This window comes from Rhinoderma darwinii, chromosome 3 (genome assembly GCF_050947455.1).
Source record: "Rhinoderma darwinii isolate aRhiDar2 chromosome 3, aRhiDar2.hap1, whole genome shotgun sequence".
Lineage (NCBI taxonomy): Eukaryota > Metazoa > Chordata > Amphibia > Anura > Rhinodermatidae > Rhinoderma > Rhinoderma darwinii.
In genome coordinates this window covers 293,718,240-293,738,181 of record NC_134689.1, presented here as the reverse complement: position 1 = coordinate 293,738,181, position 19,942 = coordinate 293,718,240, and the positions used below count along the sequence as shown (strand labels likewise).

Sequence of the window (19,942 nt, the reverse complement as noted above, 5' to 3'; positions counted from 1 at the left end):
CTTTCTAAAACTCCTATGTAGACTAACGCATGGTAGCAGACAACAAACTCTGTGTAAAACTCTGTATGATCCTGCAGTCAGACTTTTGTCCATCTGTCCCCTAAAGTCAGACATACACATAAGACAATGATCGGCGGCAATTTCAGATGATCAATCTTATGTGGGATCAATCATACAAAAGATCCCACAAGCAACAGTAGGGACTAAACTAGCCGTTCAAGAAGTCAGTTTTGAAAACAACTGTCGCGAAGTTGCAAGTGATCGGCTGATCACATTCGATCAGCTGCAAATGATCGTTAATTATCAATTTTAAATGACATTTCTACGACTAGCTTACCAAATGTAAGTTAGGAAAAAGTAGGGGACAGATGAAAGAAAGTGACTGCAGTATAAGCCTACACAAGGATTGTTCATAGTCTGTTACTATGGAGACATATAGCTCTGCATGGGAGCTGTAGAAAGAAAACTATAAGAAGTTGATTCTTTTATAATTTCAGATACATTGGATCAATTAAAAAATTGGTTATGAAGGTAGATATAGTCTCTAGGTTAACAAACAATAATTTGAATAAATGTTATATATATATATATATATATACAAAAAATTTAAAAATAATAACAAATATATATATATATATATATATATATATATATACGTATATATATTTAGGTCCATAATTATTTGGACAGTGACACAATGTTCATGATTTGGGCTCTGCATGCCACCACATTGGTTGTGAAATGAAACAACTGAGATGTAATTGAAGTGTAGACTTTCAGGTTTAATTCAAGGGGTTGAACAAAAATATCCTGTGAAACGTTTAGGAATTGCAACCATTTTTCTACGCAGCCTCCTCATTTCAGGGGCTCAAAAGTAATTGGACAAATTAACATTACCATAAATAAAATGTTTTTCTTAATACTTAAGAGAGAATCCTTTGCAGGCAATGACTGCCTGAAGTCTGGAACCCATGGGCATCACCAAACGCTGGGTTTCCTCATTTGTGATGCTTTTCCTGGCCTTTACTGCCGCTGTCTTCAGTTGTTGCTTCTTTGTGGGTCTTTCTGCCTTAAGTTTTGTCTTAAGCAAGTGAAATGCAGCTCGATCGGGTTGAGATCTGGTGATTGACTTGGCCATTGCAGAATATTCCACTTCTTTGCCTTAAAAACTCCTGGGTTGCTTTCGCAGTATGTTTTGGGTCATTGTCCATCTGTACTGTGAAGCGACGTCCAATCAACCTTGCTGCATTTGGTTGAATCTTAGCAGAAAGTAAATCCCTGAACACTTCAGAATTCAACCCGCTGTTCTGTCTTCAGTCACATCATCAATAAACACTCGTGACCCAGTGCCTTTGGCAGCCATGCATGCCCATGCCATCACACTGCCCCCACCATGTTTTACAGAGGATGTGGTGTGCTTTGGATCATGAGCTGTTCCAAGCCTTCTCCATACTTTTCTTCCTCCCATCATTCTGGTACAGGTTGATCTTCGTTTCATCTGTCCAGTGAATGCTGTTCCAGAACTGGGCTGGCTCCTTTAGATGTTGTTTGGCAAAGTCTAATCTGGCCTTTCTATTTTTTAGACTGATTAATGGTTTGCACCTTGTGGTGAACCCTCTGTATTTGCTCTCATGAAGTCTTCTCTTTATGGTAGACTTAGATACTGATACACCTACTTCCAGGAGAGTGTTCTTCACTTGGATAGATGTTGCGAAGGGTTTTTTCTTTACCGTGGAAAGGATTCTGTGATCATCCACCACTGTTGTCTTCCGTGGACATCCAGGCCTTTTGGAGTTCACGAGATCACTAGTGCGCTCTTTTTTTTTTCAAGAATGTACCAAACTGTTGATTTGACCACTCCTAACATTTGTGCTATCTCTCTGATGGATTTCTTCACTTTTTCAGCCTAACGATGGTCTGTTTCACTTGCATTGAGAGCGCTTTTGACCTCATGTTGTGGGTTCATAGCAACAGCTTCCAAATGCAAATGCCACACCTGGAATCAACTCCAGACCTTTTACTTGCTTAATTGATGATGGATTAAAGAGGGAATAGCCCATGCAGCCCATTAAATAGCTTTTGAGATAATTGTCCAATTACCTTTGGTCTCTTGAAAAAGAGGCAGCTACATATTAAAGAGCAGTAATTCCTAAACCCTTCCTCAAATAAGGATGTGAATACCCTCAAATTAAAGCTAAGAGTCTGCACTTTAAGCCCATATTGATTATATAACTGTATATTTAATATGTTTTGGTAAACAGCTAAAATGCCAAAACTTGTGTCACTGTCCAAATAATTCTGGACCTAACTGTATATATAAATGGTACGTGAAGCAAATAAATAAAAACCATAACCCCCTAAAAGACCAATCTATATTTAGTCATCAGGACCACACAAAATGTTTCATTATGTTCATCTCAGGATTATAAACATAGATGCCAACTTAGATATACAGTATAGTACAGTACAGCACATTTTAGTCTAAGAACATTGGACATAGAGCTATTCTTCTGTAGAAGCATTGTTTCTAGGGGAGAATATCTCTGTAATACTGTGTAGTGCACCATATAGCACCACTCAGATTGCTGGCGTTTCCATAGTACGGAGCCTCTATGTGCCTCTTTTCAGCCTTTGTGAGGTGTTGAGCTGGGGGTTTTTTTTGCATTCGCCAGGGCAATTCTTTTTTTTTTTTTGCCAAAACTAGAATAACTTTCAAGTTTCCTTTAGTCTTTCTTTCTCTTTAGTTGTTAATCCTATATATACAGAAGAAGCCGTCTTTACCATGACTTTTAACGCATTAAATAAACAATGGCTAGATCTCTTATCTTGACTTTTTCAATGACTTTTCAATGTCCTTTGTTGTGTGACATCACGCTGCAGCAAGTTATCAGAATCAAGTTAAAGATGGCTACATCTGTAACTAGAAAGTGACGTAAAACACACATGTGTGTGTGCAGGATAAATAAATAAATATATGTATACAGATGAAGCCAAGTTTATCTTGACTCTGATAACTTGCTACAGCGTGATATCAAACAACAAAAGCCATTAAAAAAGGCAAATTAAAGATTCTTGACACTGTATTTAATGCGTTAAAAGTCAAGATAAAGATGGCTACATATATACATATATATATACACACACACACACACACACACACACACACACACACACACACACACACACACACACACACACACACAGGACCAGGTACCTGATTAAAGGAATATTACTGTATTACAGAATTAGTCCTTAGGAGGTGCTAGTGAGCAATAGGCACTGCCATCCTAGGTCAGAACATGCTTCTGTGCAGCTGCAAAACAAGCAACTTTGCAGATTTGTACTGGTTTTTAGCCGTCACATATAAATATTTTGATATACAATACTAAAGTTAGCTTTGCCACATTCCGTGCATTAAAATCCAACTTAAAAGGTCCCAACAGAATATGTTTAATACAGAGATTTCCATTACATGCACAAATTATTATTATTTTTTTATTATTATGTCTGGCGCTGTCTCGCTTGACCTACTAAAAGGTCATCAAACGCATTTGATTTAGAAACTGCTTTATAGTCATCCATAGCTCTGTAAAGAAAAAAAAACCTTGGAACCACATAAACTTTGTGAGGGTAGTAATCATTTTATTCGGAGTTCTGTTAACTCCATCTAAAATCTGCAGATTTTTCATGATATACTAGAGGTTTACCACAAAGGCTCAACATAAGAACATATAAGTTACAAGAATTCCTAATGTTTTGATTTATAAATTATATTGTGTTTGTCACATTAAATACCGTATTTTCATTGTAAAATATAAAGTTGGATAGTATGTTTTATTTACTGTTTTAAAGTTATTCTTCACCTGTAGTGTAGGCAAATCTGAAAATAAGAATGCAGAATGGGCAATGATATGGTGTCACTGCTGCAGACCTGCTTTTCTTCTTCTCTGCTCTCAGCAATGTCAGCATAGTACTAAGGCAGCATTAAAATTAACACTTGAGTCATTTGGTTGCTAGGGATGTACTGCTTAATAGCGATTGCCTGTTAACATGGTTGTCAGGCAGTCCATCCCTAGTAACCAGTCTGCAGTTTAAAGCCAAATTGGTGTTGAGCTAAATGAGAAGAAGGTGCAAGGAGGGTTGGCAGCACTTAAACCATGCTTTTCTCTTAATCTCACTGCCATAATAATACAATTGATAGAAATTATTTAGCTTAAGAACATCTTTTATGTTTAAATAGACTTCTAGTTGCTATAATAAAAAAAAATGCTAGACTATGTGCCACAAGATTTATAACCGAAAAAATGTTCTTTTTTTTTATTTGTAAAAATTCTATATTAAACCTGTTGTTTTCTTAACGTCGTCCGAGTAAAGCTTCTCAAGGACCTGTGATTCATCCAGTCTGAATATTCTGTAAGAGGAGAACATTCACTACAGCCCTTCCGGAACCTTTCACACAGAGAGGTCAGGATTTAGCAGTTCTTTGGTCTAGGGTGTGACTCACACTGTGACTGGTAGAGAGAGGGGAGGGGGAAGTAGCAAAATGCTCTTCAATCAAGATTTTCAATAGGACAAACAATTTCTGCTTCTGAGGAGACGGGAGACGTTTGTGTAACAAACAGTTAAATTTGGAATAGAAAGACTCCACACAGTTACTGCACTAGAGGATTCACGAGCACTGGGTAGTCTCCATATTTTGCTGAAGAAAAGTTTTAAAGGGGTTTTCCCACGAGGGACATTTATGACATATCCACAGGATATGTCATAAATGTGAGATAGATGTAGGTCCCACTTCTGGGACCCGCACCTATCTCTAGAACCGGGCCCCCTAAACCCTGTTCTACATTCTGCTCTCGCTGCCTCCCAGCCACTTCCTGACTTTATGGTCGGGAGTTAGGAAAATAGCGCAGCTCGCTGAGCTATGCTGTTTCCGTATGTCCCATAGTAGTGAATGGCAGTTACTGAAGCAGCATAGAATGCGAGCTACGCCGTTTCCGTAACTACTATTCAGTTCTATTGGACTTACGGAAACAGCGTAACTCAGCCAATTCAGCTGCGTCAGCCACAACACAGAGCGTCAGAACAGGGTTTAGGGGGCCCCGTTCTATAGATAGGTGCAGGTTCCAGAGGTGGGACCCACATCTATCTGACATTTATGACATATCCTGTGGTAGGAAAAACCCTTTAAGGGTGTAATGAAATTGTCTACCATCTTTTTCCCACTCAGAAACTAGCCAAGATTTTGGAAATGCTACTTCTCTGTGACATCCTATTCATCTGGATGTGCAGTGAAGAAGTGGCATTGTCAATACCATGTTGTTTTTTTCAAAAGGTTCCACCAGTCAGTGAGTGTAGTACTAGGTGGAGTCATTCAATGTTTCAGGGATAATAAAGTTGAAGAAAATAGTCTGTACTGTATTTATTTGTCTTCCAATGTTTCTTTCCCCATATAATTGCCATTTCACTCACCTAATTTTTAAAAAAGCCCCATGCAAAATTCTGATAACGCATTGAGGTTGCTTCAAATTATTGATGACCCAATGGGCATGCAATATCATAGTGAAAAAATACAGCAACACTAAATGGCTACTTTATTACAGACACCTGCCCTTTCACGATTAAAGGTTCCCTGTATGGAAATTAGACACAAGACCCTGGAGTGCAGCATAATATCAAGTGAGAAAGTTTTCCGTGGATCAGTTTCACAGTGAATTCACATTAGAATGGGAAAATCGAGCGATCTGAGTGACTTCAAACAAGGCATGGTCATCGCTGTTAGACTAGCCGGGACCAATATTTCAAAAACAGGCCGACCTTGAGGTATTTTCTTGTGCAACAGTGTCGAGAGTATACGGAGTATGGTGTGATTGAGATAAAACATCCAGCGAAAATCCTGTGGACATTAACAACTCGAGAATGTTAAGAATCATTTTGATGAACAGGCGGTACACATTCACGCAAATTGCAGCCGAATACAACGCTGGTGCTCCAACTAAAATGTCCAAACGCACAAATTATCGTTCCTTAGCACAGATGGAATATAACAGCAGATGACCAGTTCCAGTGCCATTGCTGTCTAAGGGAAACAGAAAGGCAAGACTCCAGTGGGCAAAAGAGTGGAACAATTGGATCACTAAGCAGTGGAAAGACATCACCGGGTCAAATAAATGCAGGATTCTGTTGCACTATGCTGATTGGAGGGTCAGAATTTAGCGCGTGTACAATAAATCGATTAACTCTTCCTGCCAGGTGTCAACAGTTCAGGATGGTGGAGGTGGAGTAATAGTGTGGGGAAGGTTTTCTTTACACACCCTGGGTCCTCTGATACCTATGGATGGACGATTGAACAGTAGGGCTTACCTAAGCATTGTGGCCGATCAAATTCATCCCTTCATGACATCCGTGTACCTTATGGCAGAAGGACATTTTAGCGGCAACTGAGAGAAGCTATCCTGTCTGCATGGGCAAATATTCCTGCAGAACAATTTTAAAACCTGGTAGAATCTAGGCTATAGACTAATTTCTGCGGCTCTGAAAACCAAGAGAGGTCCAACGCGCTACTAAATGGGTCTCTCTAATAAAGTGGCAATTCCCTGTATATAAAACTAAATACTGTCCAGCTCAATGACCCCCCCCCCTCCCATACTGCCCTCTCATAGGGCAGTATAGTAAACCTGACAGGTCTGTAAGAAGCTAGAGGGGAAAGTGGAGGGATATTAACAGTAAATTCAACTTCTTTATTTAGTTCAGGGGTGGGGAACCTTTTTTCTGCCAAGGGCCATTTGGAAATTTATAACATTATTTGCGGGCCATACAAAATTATCAACATAATAATGCCCCCACATAGCTGCCCCCCACACAGTATAATGCCCCCCATAGCTGCCCCCACCGCATAATGCCTCTATAGCTTTGGACCCCCCAGGCTTAGGGGCCTTGTTGTAATTGCGACCATTAAGACCCCTATAGCTACGCCACTGCTGGCCCGGGAGTGGACCAGTCTGGTCACCTGACCTCACGTCACTGACTCAGGTCAGGTGACCGGACTGGTCTACTCTTGGACTGGCACAGTCCAGTCACCTGACCTCACGTCCCTGACTCAGGTTAGGTGACCGGACTGGTCCACTCTTGGGGTGGCAGAGTCCAGTCACCTGACCTCACGTCACTGTCTCAGGTCAGGTGACCGCACTGGTCCACTCTTGGGCAGGCACGCACCGACCTCACTCAGACCGACGCTGCCGCCACCATGCTTGGCTCCTAAATGTGAGTGAGTAGTTCAGAATTACGGCGGCAGCGGCGGTCAGGCTGAGGTTGGGCTGGACCAAATGATCCTGCGGGCCTTATACAGCCCACGGGACGAACGTTCCCCACCCCGATTTAGTTCAACTCACAAACTATAAGCAGCTATACCTATTGTGCGGCAGAGTGACCCCACCCTAGGCTTGGAGAACTCTACCACTGCAGGAGTCCCAACAGGTTTGATTTCGCCAAGACACTAACTCGGTTCCTATTTGTTTCCGTGGGCCCTCAAGGGGCCACCCTCTACTATGCGGAACATCCCAGTAATGGAATGGAGCTGCACCAGATGTCTGGTGTATGTTTTATCTTGCAAAACTAAATAAAAATTTGTTTAAAAAAAACAACTAACGTGCTACCTGCTATACCAAAGTTGCTTTTCCTGGGGTCTTTGCAATGGCCAGCCACTAACTTTTATGGGTCGAACTCAGCTCTCATGGCAATCACTGGGCAGTAAACTGCCAACAAGACACAAAAAGGGGAATACCATCCTAAGGTATGGTATGTGCCTGTTACGAAAGGGGCGCACTTCTTACTTTAATTTGGGGTCATTAAACACAGCAGTTATATTCACTGTACAATATTTCTTCAGAAGCAGTCCATACTTTATAATTTAACACATTCAATAGCAACAATGGCTTGCAATGTTTAAATGTAACACAGCAAAATCACTTGCGAATGATACCCACGAAAGGCCAGCAGTATAGAAGGGAGGGGGTATGCCAATGGCACGGCCTAAATAGGATAGGCGGGATATACTGCTCTGGCTCCTTAGAAGGCAGTATTCCCTACACTCACCTAGCTCACCATCAGGGAGCTTAACTCTGCCCATGTTTTACAGCCTCTGCCCGCTTTGCAGGGGAACAACGACCCAGTCTGCATAGGGTGCAGTTTCCAAGGAAGCCAACGCTAAGTCTGTGACTGACATCACTGAAGCTTAGAACCAGTATTGTTCTCAGTGGCTATTGGGCCCGCTCTCCCTACTTCTGCTGCTTTCCTACCCTGTGTCACACAGCACACACACACAGGGCAACAAGGCAGACTGAATGGCACAGACTCTCAGGCCCCTGGGGGAACACAATTTACCCACAAGACAGGACACATAGGAGCCAAAACATAGTATGCAATGATAGGGGTTTGACCCTCCTACAGAACACTTAAAACATATTCCTAGAATTTTACTTCTTACACAGCACCAATACAATCATTTTCTGTAAATAGGAACAATGTGTAAGAACACTGTATTCTTCTATTATAATATTCTTTACTGTGAAACCAGAAAAGCTTCACCGACATAAAGGAAATGGAGAGAGTATCTAATGGCTGGAAACCAAAGGTGCATCATATAAAAAGGCTACTTGCAATATATACACTACTATACAAGGTTTATGGCTGTGGTTTTGGCTCTCCATTTCAGCTGCATGATCCATTTCCTTCACTCAGTGACACACAGGGCAGCAATTAGGATGTGGAATTACTTGTGTGTGACTGTTGTTTAAAAATGTGTGGGGTGAAAAGATCATTGTCATAAGTTTTCTGTTAAATCAAATGGATTTTGCTGAAAGATACTGATACTGAACACATAGCACCACAGTGTAGTAAAAAGAAAAAGTACAAGGGAGGCTGGGTTCATATTGTGATTTGCTAGTAATTCAGCGTATATGCCAGGGGATTCTTCTGACATATACATCTAACATTCCCATAAGCTATCCATAGGATATGACATAAATGTCAGATGCGTATTCCACCTCTGGGACCCGCACCTATCTCTAAAACGGGGTTCCCTAAACCCTGTTCTAGCTTTTTGTGCTCACGCTGCCTCAAAGCCACTTACTGATTACATGGTCGGGAGTTACAGAAACAGTGTAACTCGCTGAACTACGCTGTTTCCGTAAATCCCATAGAACTGAATAGTAGTTACAGAAACAGCGTAGCTCACATGCTGTGCTGCTTCTGTAACTGCCAACCACTACTATGGGAGTTACGGAAACAGCGTAGCTCAGCGAGTTACACTGTTTCTGTAACTCCCGACCATGTAATCATTAAGTGGCCTGGAGTCAGCATGAGAACAAAAAGCTAGGACTGTATGCATATAGCCCCAATGTACCTCTACTAGTCTCCTCCCCATTATCTCGGAATCAATTAACCACCGACACATAAATCTCTTTGAAAGTGGGGTTGATCCGGGGTTCGGCCACAGCTTTATTAATACAATATAAAATTAAATAACATTTTTCAACAATTATAACTCTAAATGACCTTAGCCCCTTAGTGACCAGCCCATTTTAGGCCTTAATGACCAAGCTATTTTATTCGTTTTTCTATAGTCGCATTCAAAGAGCTATAACGTTTTTATTTTTTCGTCTACATAGCTGTATGAAGACTTGTTTTTTGCGGGATTAGTTGTGCTTTTTAATGGCACCATTTTTGGGTACATATAATTTTTATATTAACTTTTATTAACCTTTTTGGGGGGGATTATAAAAAAAAACGGAAATTCCGCCATTGTTCTATGCGTTTTTAAATTGACGCCGTTCACTGTGCGACGTAATTAACATGTGACCTTTATTCTATGGGTCGGTACGATTACGGCGATACCACATATGTGGAGGTTTTTTTATGTTTTACGACTTTTGCACAATAAAAACACTTTTGAACTAAAATTATTTGTTTTTGCATCGTCGCTTTCCAAGAGCCGTAATTTTTTTATTTTTCCATCAATGTAGTGATTTTTTGGGCTTGTTTTCTGCGGGACAAGACGTAGTTTTGAATGGTACTGTTTTGGGGTACATGGGACTTATTGATTCATTTTTATTATGACTTTTTTGGGGGGCAATGGAAAAAAATAGCAATTTCGCCATAGTTTTTTGCGTTTTTTTTTTACGGTGTTCACTTTGCGGTTTAAATTACATATTAACTTTATTAATGGAGTCATTACGTTCGCGGCGATACCACATATGTGTACTTTTTTTTTTTTTTACACTTTTACTAAATAAAACCACTTTTTATGGAAAAAAATGGTTTTATTTATTTTTTTACTGTACTTTTTATTAATAAGCTTTATTTCACTTTGATGACTGATTTTATTAGTCCCACTAGGGGACTTTACTGTGCGATGTTCCGATCGCTGCTATAATGCTCTGGTATACTTCGTATACCAGAGCATTATTGCCTGTCAGTGTAAATCTGACAGGCAATCTGTTAGGACGTGCCTCCGGCGCGTCCTAACAGGCATATGTCCAGGGCAGACCTGGGGGCTTTTATCAGTCCCCCGGCTGCCATGACACCCCATCGGAGACCCGCGATTGCATTCGCGGGCCGCCGATGGGTGACAGAGGGAGCGCACTCCCTCTGTAAACAAAGTTAAATGCCGCGGTCGCTATTGACGGCGGCATTTAACGGGTTAAACGGCCGCGATCGAAGTAAACTTCGATCGCGGGCGTTGGAGCAGGAGCTCAGCTCATCAGACAGCAGAGCCCCGGCTCCTGCCTGCACGGGAGACCCGTGCAGGACTTAGACTAGGCTGACGTGAAAAGGTGGATCGTTCTGCCGTGTATTAGTGGAGTGTGAGTGGAGGACCTCTTTTGCTTTTGATTTAGATTGGACATTTTTTGGACTTTGTCTTTGGACCTCGAGCTCCATTTTGCTTTTTTGTGGTGTCCCGTGGTTACTGGCTGCATCATATCGTAGCTTCCCTATGGCAATGCCAGTAAGATAAGTATGGCCTTTCTTTGTTATGGGCTCTGCATTCTGCAGCAGCGAATCCACACTTAAATCTGCACCAAGTTTGTTCCGGACTTCCATCCAAAATGTTCTGCGGATTTTGGGTTAGGTTTTCTGAAGAGTTTTACACAGCAAATCCGCCCTGTGTGAACATACTCGTAGTGTTATATCTCATCCCAGTGCTGGTTAGCAGTAAGGGTATGTGCACACGACAACGCCAAAATACATCTGAAATTACGGAGCTGTTTTCAGGAGAAAACAGCTCCTGAATTTCATGCGTTTTTACAAATGCACGCGTTTTTCGCGCCGTCTTTTATGGACGTAATTTGAGCTGGTTTTCATTGGAGTCAATGAAAAACGGCTCCAATTACGTCCCAAGAAGTGTATGTGCACACACCTCTTTTCAGATGTAATGGAGGCGTTTTAGTCCTCTAATTACACCTGAAAAGACGGCTCCAATACGTCGGCAAACATCTGCCCATTGCTTGCAATGGGTCTTACGATGTTCTGTGCAGACAAGCTGTCATTTTACGCGTCGCTGTCAAAAGACGGCTCGTAAAATTACGCCCGCGGCAAAGAAGTGCAGGACACTTCTTGGGACGTAATTGGAGCCGTTTTTCATTGACTCCAATGAAAACCAGCTCCAATTACGTCCGTAAAAGACGCCGCGAAAAACGTGTGCACTTGTAAAAACTTCTGAAATTCAGGAGCTGTTTTCTCCTGAAAACAGCTCCATAATTTCAGACATATTTGGCGTTGTCGTGTGCACATACCCTTACACTGCTCAGTACTGCTGTGTAATTTCCTCTAAGCTGCTGCAGCTTCTATATATATATATGTGATAGAAAGAAATAGGGGTGCAGGATTCTCTTCTCTGAGTGCAGCGTATAGAAGACATGATAGCAGTTTGGCGCCACCCATTAGCACAGAGGAATCTGAGAATAGGGATAGAGCCTGCAGAGGGGAAAACTGTCATATAATCATCCGAAATAGTGTTATTCCTCATGTACACACATATAATAGCTTTTTCTGTAAGGTTAGGCACGCGTTCATAGACAAATCACCGGGTCCAGATGGCGTATACATACCCCCATGGTCTAAAGGACGTAAAGGGGTTTTCCAAGGAGGGACATTTATGACATATCCACAGAAAGAGTTGATGTGGGTATCCCCCTGAGGGGTTTACTGTGCGGATTCCAGTTATGCAAGGTTATTTAAAGACTAAAAGAAGTCTGTAAAGGCGTTGGCTATGTCTGAAGTGTTGGCACTGGTACCATTTAAGTTTGTTATTTTGTGTTTTTAATCATGGCAGACATCAGCTTCCAGCCCTTATCCCCATGTACATAAATCTTTTTTTTATAGCGGCAGACCATATATTTCTGATGTTTAGGGATTCTATAGTACAGGGTTTGTTCCGGAGGACAGAGGCATAGCAAATGTGGTGCCAATAGTCAAGAAGGGATCAAAAGTGAGCCCAGAAACTATAGTTCTGCAAGTTTAACCTTTATTGTGGGTAAAATATTTGCAGGTTTTCTAAGAGATGCTATCCTAGAGTATCTCAATGAGAATAAAGAATTAACTCCATATCTGCATGGGTTTATGAGGGATCGGTTCTGTCAAACTAATCTGCTCAGCTTCTATGAGGAGGTAAGCTGTAGACTGGAAGCATTTGGTACTGTGCCGCATAAGGTTGGTACATAAAATGAGAATGCTAGGACTGGGGGAAAATGTGTGTAAGTAGGTAAGTGACTCAGTAATAGAAAACAGAGGGTGGTTATTAATGGTACATACTCAGATTGGGTCACTGTTGCTAGTGGGGTACCACAGGGGGCTGTAATGGGCCCTATGCTGTTTACTATATCTATTAATCACTGTGTAGAGAAATTGCACAGTGAAATTTTAATTTTTGAAGTTGATACTAAACCATGTAAAGTAATTAACACAAAGAAGGGTGGTATTTTGTTACAAATGGATCTGAAGACGTTTTGAAGGCTTGAGCTTGGAAGTGGCAAATAAGGTTAAAAACACTGATAAATGTACAGTTATGCACTTCGGAAAGGAAAAGTACATGTCACCATTACATTCTAAAATGGGAAAAAATGGGTAAAACTGACATAGAAAAGGACTTAAGAATTTTAGTTAACAGTAATCTTAATTGTAGCAACCAGTGTCAGGAAGCTGCTGCCAAGACAAATAAGATCATGAAGTGCATCAAAAGGGGCAAAGATACACATGAAGAGAACATAGTTCTACCACTTTATATATCAGAAGTCAGACAACACATGGATTATTGAGTACAGTTTTAGGCACCAGTGCACAAGAAAGGCATAGTAGAGCTTGAGCGGGTTCAAAGATGGGAAACTAAAATAATAATTGATTCGATGGTCTACAGCAACCAGAAAGATTATCAAAATTAGGGTTATTTAGTTTAGAAAAAATACAGGGGTGACCTAATAGCTATGTATAAATATATTAAAGGTCAATACAGAGATCTCTGTCATGATCTATGTATATCCAGGACTGTAACTTTATCAGCGGAGCATCCACTATGTCCAGGGGAAAGAAGATTTCTTCACAAAGAGTTCAAAAGAGGCGTGGATGCCTTCCTTGCGTGTAAAATATTACAAGTTATGGCTACTAGATTAATGGAGATGGGATGTTAATTCATAAATTTATAATGATTGCCATATTGGAGTCGGGAAGGAATTTTTCATTAAGATGCCTTCCTCTGGATCAACGTTTCAGAATAGTAGGCTGAACTGAAAGGACGTATGTCTTTTCTCAGCCCTACAAACCAGTTACTATGTTACTATGTAATGTAGCAATTAGAAGACACTTGTAACTATATAGGTACAGTATTAATTTGCATATATTTGGGTACTCTTCAAACGGTACTGAATAATTTAATTCCTAAACGTAGTATGAAACCAAATTCATAGCAAATTCAACATGCTTGCAGATCACGAGTTTCACAAGTCACTATCCACAATCAAAATAATCACATGTAAATGATTATTATAGAGTGTGTATTTTTAAATTAAGTTTGGGTTGATTATCTTAAGGTGCTATGAATGATCTTTGTAGGAACTTCTGTAAAAAGTTTATGTGCAATAAAACTAATGATATGGTTAAATCAGTGAGGTGCTACTTAATCCAAAGCTAGATCTTTAGTATCAATCGTAATGCTAGGCCCAGGTTTCAAAACAAGCTGTTAAAGAGGTCCTCCATGCAGGGGCGAAGAGGGAATCATGAGGTACAATATCAAATCTTGCAATGGAGCCAAAGGCATACCAAAAGGCATTGCAAGAGGCCCATAGGCCATGGTGCAAAATATGAACTTGGGCCTTCTGCCCCTAACCACTACCACTTCCGACAAAACCAAAATCCAATTTATGGTTGTATTATTACGGATAAACACACACACACATATATACACTACCGTTCAAAAGTTTGGGGTCACCCAGACAATTTTGTGTTTTCCATGAAAACTCACACTTATATTTATCAAATGAGTTGCAAAATGACTAGAAAATATAGTCAAGACATTGACAAGGTTAGAAATAATGTTTTTTATTTCAAATAATAATTTTCTCCTTCAAACTTTGCTTTCGTCAAAGAATGCTCCATTTGCAGCAATTACAGCATTGCAGACCTTTGGCATTCTAGCTGTTAATTTGCTGAGGTAATCGGGAGAAATTTCACCCCATGCTTCCAGAAGCCCCTCCCACAAGTTGGATTGGCTTGATGGGCACTTCTTGCGTACCATACGGTCAAGCTGCTCCCACAACAGCTCTATGGGGTTGAGATCTGGTGACTGCGCTGGCCACTCCATTACAGATAGAATACCAGCTGGCTGCTTCTTCCCTAAATAGTTCTTGCATAATTTGGAGGTGTGCTTTGGGTCATTGTTCTGTTGTAGGATGAAATTGGCTCCAATCAAGCGCTGTCCACAGGGTATGGCATGGCGTTGCAAAATGGAGTGATAGCCTTCCTTATTCAAAATCCCTTTTACCTTGTACAAATCTCCCACTTTACCAGCACCAAAGCAACCCCAGACCATCACATTACTGTTAAGGATCTGCCAGGCACAGCTTCTGTATCCACGCCCATAGGTAATCAGTCTGCACCTGCTTCTATGTCTGTGAGACTGACCCCATCTTCCACCACTCAGGATGGCAGGCTTAGGAGTGGGAGAGCCTATCACAGCCTGGCCAGACGGAGCTGGCTCCCGCCCTCTGTCTATTTATACCTGCCTTTCCTGTTCCTCCTTGCTTGTGATTCTTCTCTGTTGGTTTTCAGGCCCTTCTGCAGCTTCTTGTACTACTTGTCCCTGCTTCGTATTGACCCTGGCTTACTGACTACTCTTCTGCTCTGCGTTTGGTACCTCGTACACTCCTGGTTTGACTCGGCTTGTTCACTACTCTCCTGCTCTACGTTTGGCACCTCATACTCTCCTGCTTTGACTCGGCTCGTTTACTACTCTTGTTGCTCTCGGTATTGCCGTGGGCAACTGCCCCGTTTCCCTTTGTTCTGTGTTTCCTTGTCTGTTGTCTGTCGTGCACTTATTGAGTGTAGGGACCGTCGCCCAGTTGTACCCCGTCGCCTAGGGCGAGTCGTTGCACGTAGGCAGGGACTGAGTGGCGGGTAGATTAGGGCTCACTTGTCTGTTTCCCTATCCCTGTCATTACAATTACCTCCACCATGCTTGACAGATTGCGTCAGGCACTCTTCCAGCATCTTTTCTGTTGTTCTGCGTCTCACAAATGTTCTTCTCTGTGATCCAAACACCTCAAACTTCGATTCGTCTGTCCATAACACTTTTTTCCAATCTTCCTCTGTCCAATGTCTGTGTGCCCATATTAATCTTTTCCTTTTATTCGCCAGTCTCAGATATGGCTCTTTCTTTGCTACTCTGCCCTGAAGGCCAGCATCCCGGAGTCGCCTCTTCACTGTAGACGTTGACACTGGCGTTTTGCGGGTACTATTTAATGAAGCTGCCAGTTGAGGACCTGTGAGGCGTCTATTTCTCAAACTAGAGACTCTAATGTACTTGTCTTGTTGCTCAGTTGTGCAGCGGGGCCTCCCACTTCTCTTTCTACTCTGGTTAGAGCCTGATTGTGCTGTCCTCTGAAGGGAGTAGTACACACCGTTGTAGGAAATCTTCAGTTTCTTGGCAATTTCTCGCATGGAATAGCCTTCATTTCTAAGAACAAGAATAGACTGTCGAGTTTCACATGAAAGCTCTCTTTTTCTAGCCATTTTGAGAGTTTAATCAAACCCACAAATGTAATGCTCCGGATTCTCAACTAGCTCAAAGGAAGGTCAGTTTTATAGCTCCTCTAAACAGCAAAACTGTTTACAGCGGTGCTAACATAATTGCACAAGGGTTTTCAAGTGTTTTCTAATCATCCATTAGCCTTCTAACACAGTTAGCAAACACAATGTACCATTAGAACACTGGAGTGATGGTTGCTGGAAATGGGCTTCTATACACCTATGTAGATATTGCATTAAAAACCAGACGTTTGCAGCTAGAATAGTAATTTAGCACATTAACAATGTATAGAGTGTATTTCTGATTAATTGAATGTTATCTTTATTCAAAAAAACTGTGCTTTTCTTGCAAAAATAAGGAAATTTCTAAGTGACCCTAAACTTTTGAACGGTAGTGTATATATATATATATATATATATATATATATGTGTATATATATATATATATATATATATATATATATGTGTATATACACACACTGTTGTTTTAATGCTGCATGTGACTGCAGCATACTGTGTTTGGCTGCTGGCATTTATCTTTCTGTCTTCATTGTCATAATGATTATGTAAAGGATCTGCCAGACACAGTTTCTGTGTCGACGCCCGTGGTTAATCAGTCTGCATCTGCTCCTAGGTCTGTTAGAGTGACTCGATCTGCTACCACTCAGGCTGGTAGGCTGAGGAGTGGGAGAACCTATCACAGCCTGGCCAGACGGTTCTAGCTCTCGCCCTCAGTCTATTTATACCTTCATTTGCTTCTTGTCTTTGCCTGTGATTCTCTCTTGTTTCCTGGCTCTGCTGTTCCAGCTATTACTATTGACCTCTGCTTCATTTTGACCCTGGCTTTACTGACTACGCTCCTGGTCTGCATTTGGTACCTCGTACACTCCTGGTTTGACTCGGCTCGTTCACTACTCTTGTTGTTCACGGTGTTGCCGTGGGCAACTGCCCCATTTCCCTTAGCTTCTGTGTACCCTTGTCTGTTTGTCTCTCGTGCACGTATTGAGCGTAGGGACCGTCACCCAGTTGTACGCCGTCGCCTAGGACGGGTCGTGCAAGTAGGCAGGGACTGAGTGGCTGGTAGATTAGGGCTCACCTGTCTGTCTCCTTACCCCGTCATTACAGAATTATTTTTGTATTTTTTTAGATATATATTTATGTACTGTCTGTCATGCTGAGCAAGATATTTATATTTATTGTTATTATATTTTTATGATTTTATTTATTATTTTCTGTCATGTTGAGCAGTCAGCCTTTAGGTATGACTGACTGCTCAGCATGATAGACATGCATACAGTGGAGTGGGTATTAATTGTCTCACTATCAGGAACTTTTTTAGAACTTACAGACAGGGAACACGAGGTGCAGGAGGACGGACAGAGCTTCAGCTTCTCAAGCTCGGGTACAGGGGGCTACAGGTAGGGGCGCCTAGGAGGAAGCAGAGCAGTGTAGAAGTCGTAGATCCTCAGTTCCTTTTTCTTGAGCTTTGCCCCTCCCTCTACATAGATCCCCTAGCTCACGGGGAGGGCAAAGGCTAAGTGAGGAGCCACAAGATAGCTGGGCAGGTAATGTAATTTTTTTTTACCCAATCCAATATTACCCAGCTCTCTCAACCCCTATCCCAGCCACTGTCTTATACAAGTCCATCGGCTGCGCCACCCATGCTTTTAGTACTACATTTCTGTGTATCTGTCATTTGGACCCAGTCACAGCTGTGACTGCTTTGACCCTTATAGCTACGCCACTAATTGGGCCCCACTCCAGCATGGCTACCTTCAGCAGGTGGTGCGTTCAATACATCAAGTTATTAGTGGTTCACTGTGTCTTTTACTCCTACACCAATGCTCAATTTTTAATTGAAGATCTACAAATTTGAGACAGATTGGTTGCTAGGGGGTCACTGCCTGACAGCATCACTTAAATGTTAGGCAGTGTATGCCCAGCAATAAGTCTGTCTCAAAGGACAGTGCTGACAAAAGAGAACAACAAATAGACCTCAGCAGCTGTTATACCATGTCCTTCTCCATCTCATCCTGTGATTTGTCTAAAAATATTTAATTGGAGAACTTCTATAAATAGCCGCTTATCCTCAGTCGAATTCACAGATCTGCTAAAAGTACGACTAACACAGGACATTAAATATTACTACATCCCGCCACTAAGGATTAGTGTAATATTCTACAGAGTAAAGTTTAATGTAAATATCCGAGAGGAATCTTTAAAAGTTCTTATTAGTTGTTTTTTTAAAATTTCTCATATCAACATATACCATAAGGATGAACGCATTTCAGTATCAGAGTTTATAAATCCTAGAAGATGAAAACCATAATGTACAAAAAAATGAATACAATGTAAGAAAATTGAGACAGTCAAACATAAAATGTTACGTTATGTATTTGACCTATTGTATATAGAAGAAAAACAGGTATTTTAACAGCACGTCTCTGTAATTCCATACACTGTTTCATTTGCCCACATGCTTCAGCTAAAAATACGGCACTTAAAAGACTACCTTTCATCTCCAAATGTGAAAGACTTCTGTTTACTACAGACGAAAAAATTTAATCTGATGTGAAGACCAGCCAAAGAGGGCTTACAAAAATCAAAATCCTACATGGGAAAAGTCAGGAGTTTGAATACACATTAATGGTTATAAATATTGAAAAGTTCATAATCCACAGAATTATATTGATGTATTTTTCATTATTTTTCTTTTTTTTTAATTGATCTATTTTATCTCATAACAGAAATGAACATAATAATCTTGCATCACTTTTTTACATGGATTCTACTTGGTAATTTGCATGACTTCTTTGCATGATCATTGTAGTTTTTTTTTTTATCATATTACTAGTAGCTACAATGGAAGAATGATAGGCAGATGGGGAAATGTAATCAGAATGTAGACTTCAGTGAGGGCAAATGTAGATAAAGTAAAGTTTAGACCGAAGCTGGTCCAGTGAGCCACTGATCTATGGAGGTTCTCTCCTCTAACCTCCAATGATAAGCTACTATCACCGGGGCAAGCCGCGTCTGCAGAGGTAAATCTAATCTTACATGGCGGCCATACATTTGATCATGTAATGCATTGATGGGCCAGGTCCACCAGAGTGGGAGCCGCTCTTAAAACAGCGGCTCTCTGTTGTGGCCTATATATTGTGCTCTCGGGTGGGGTACCCCCTATATCATGCCCATATACCCTAACAGAGCGTATGAAGAGGGGTAAACTTTGTGAGACAACCCATTTAGGCCTTATTTACACAAACATATTTCTTGATTGTGTGCTGTTCATTTTAACAACGAACATCTCATTGACCCATACAAGTCAATGGGGCTATTTTTTTAAGGGCGCATGTGCACGATGTGTGAAACTTACAGCATGTACTACTCTGGTTTGTGTTTGCGGACCAGACTCGCTCATTAAAGTCTATAGGAGTGTGAAAAAAACAGACAGCACATGGACGTGCACATATGCTGTCCATTTTTCACGAATTAGTTGCTAAAGAAATGCTGAAAAAAAAGAGGTGAAACCAGGAAGGGCTTGCAGAGGAGAAAAACGGACGAGAACAACTGAAGACACGCGAAAACCACACAAGCGAAACATGGACATTCATATGGATGAAGAACGGTCAGTTTTTTTCAGATGCAAATC

The 19,942-nt window shown here is 41.1% G+C and overlaps 1 protein-coding gene across 1 annotated transcript in view; it reads right to left on the bottom strand.

Moving 5' to 3' along the window:
* ADAMTSL3 (ADAMTS like 3) overlaps nucleotides 1–19,942 on the bottom strand; it is a 465,354-nt gene that overhangs the window by 179,529 nt on the left and 265,883 nt on the right. The gene's annotated exons all lie outside the window — the stretch shown is intronic.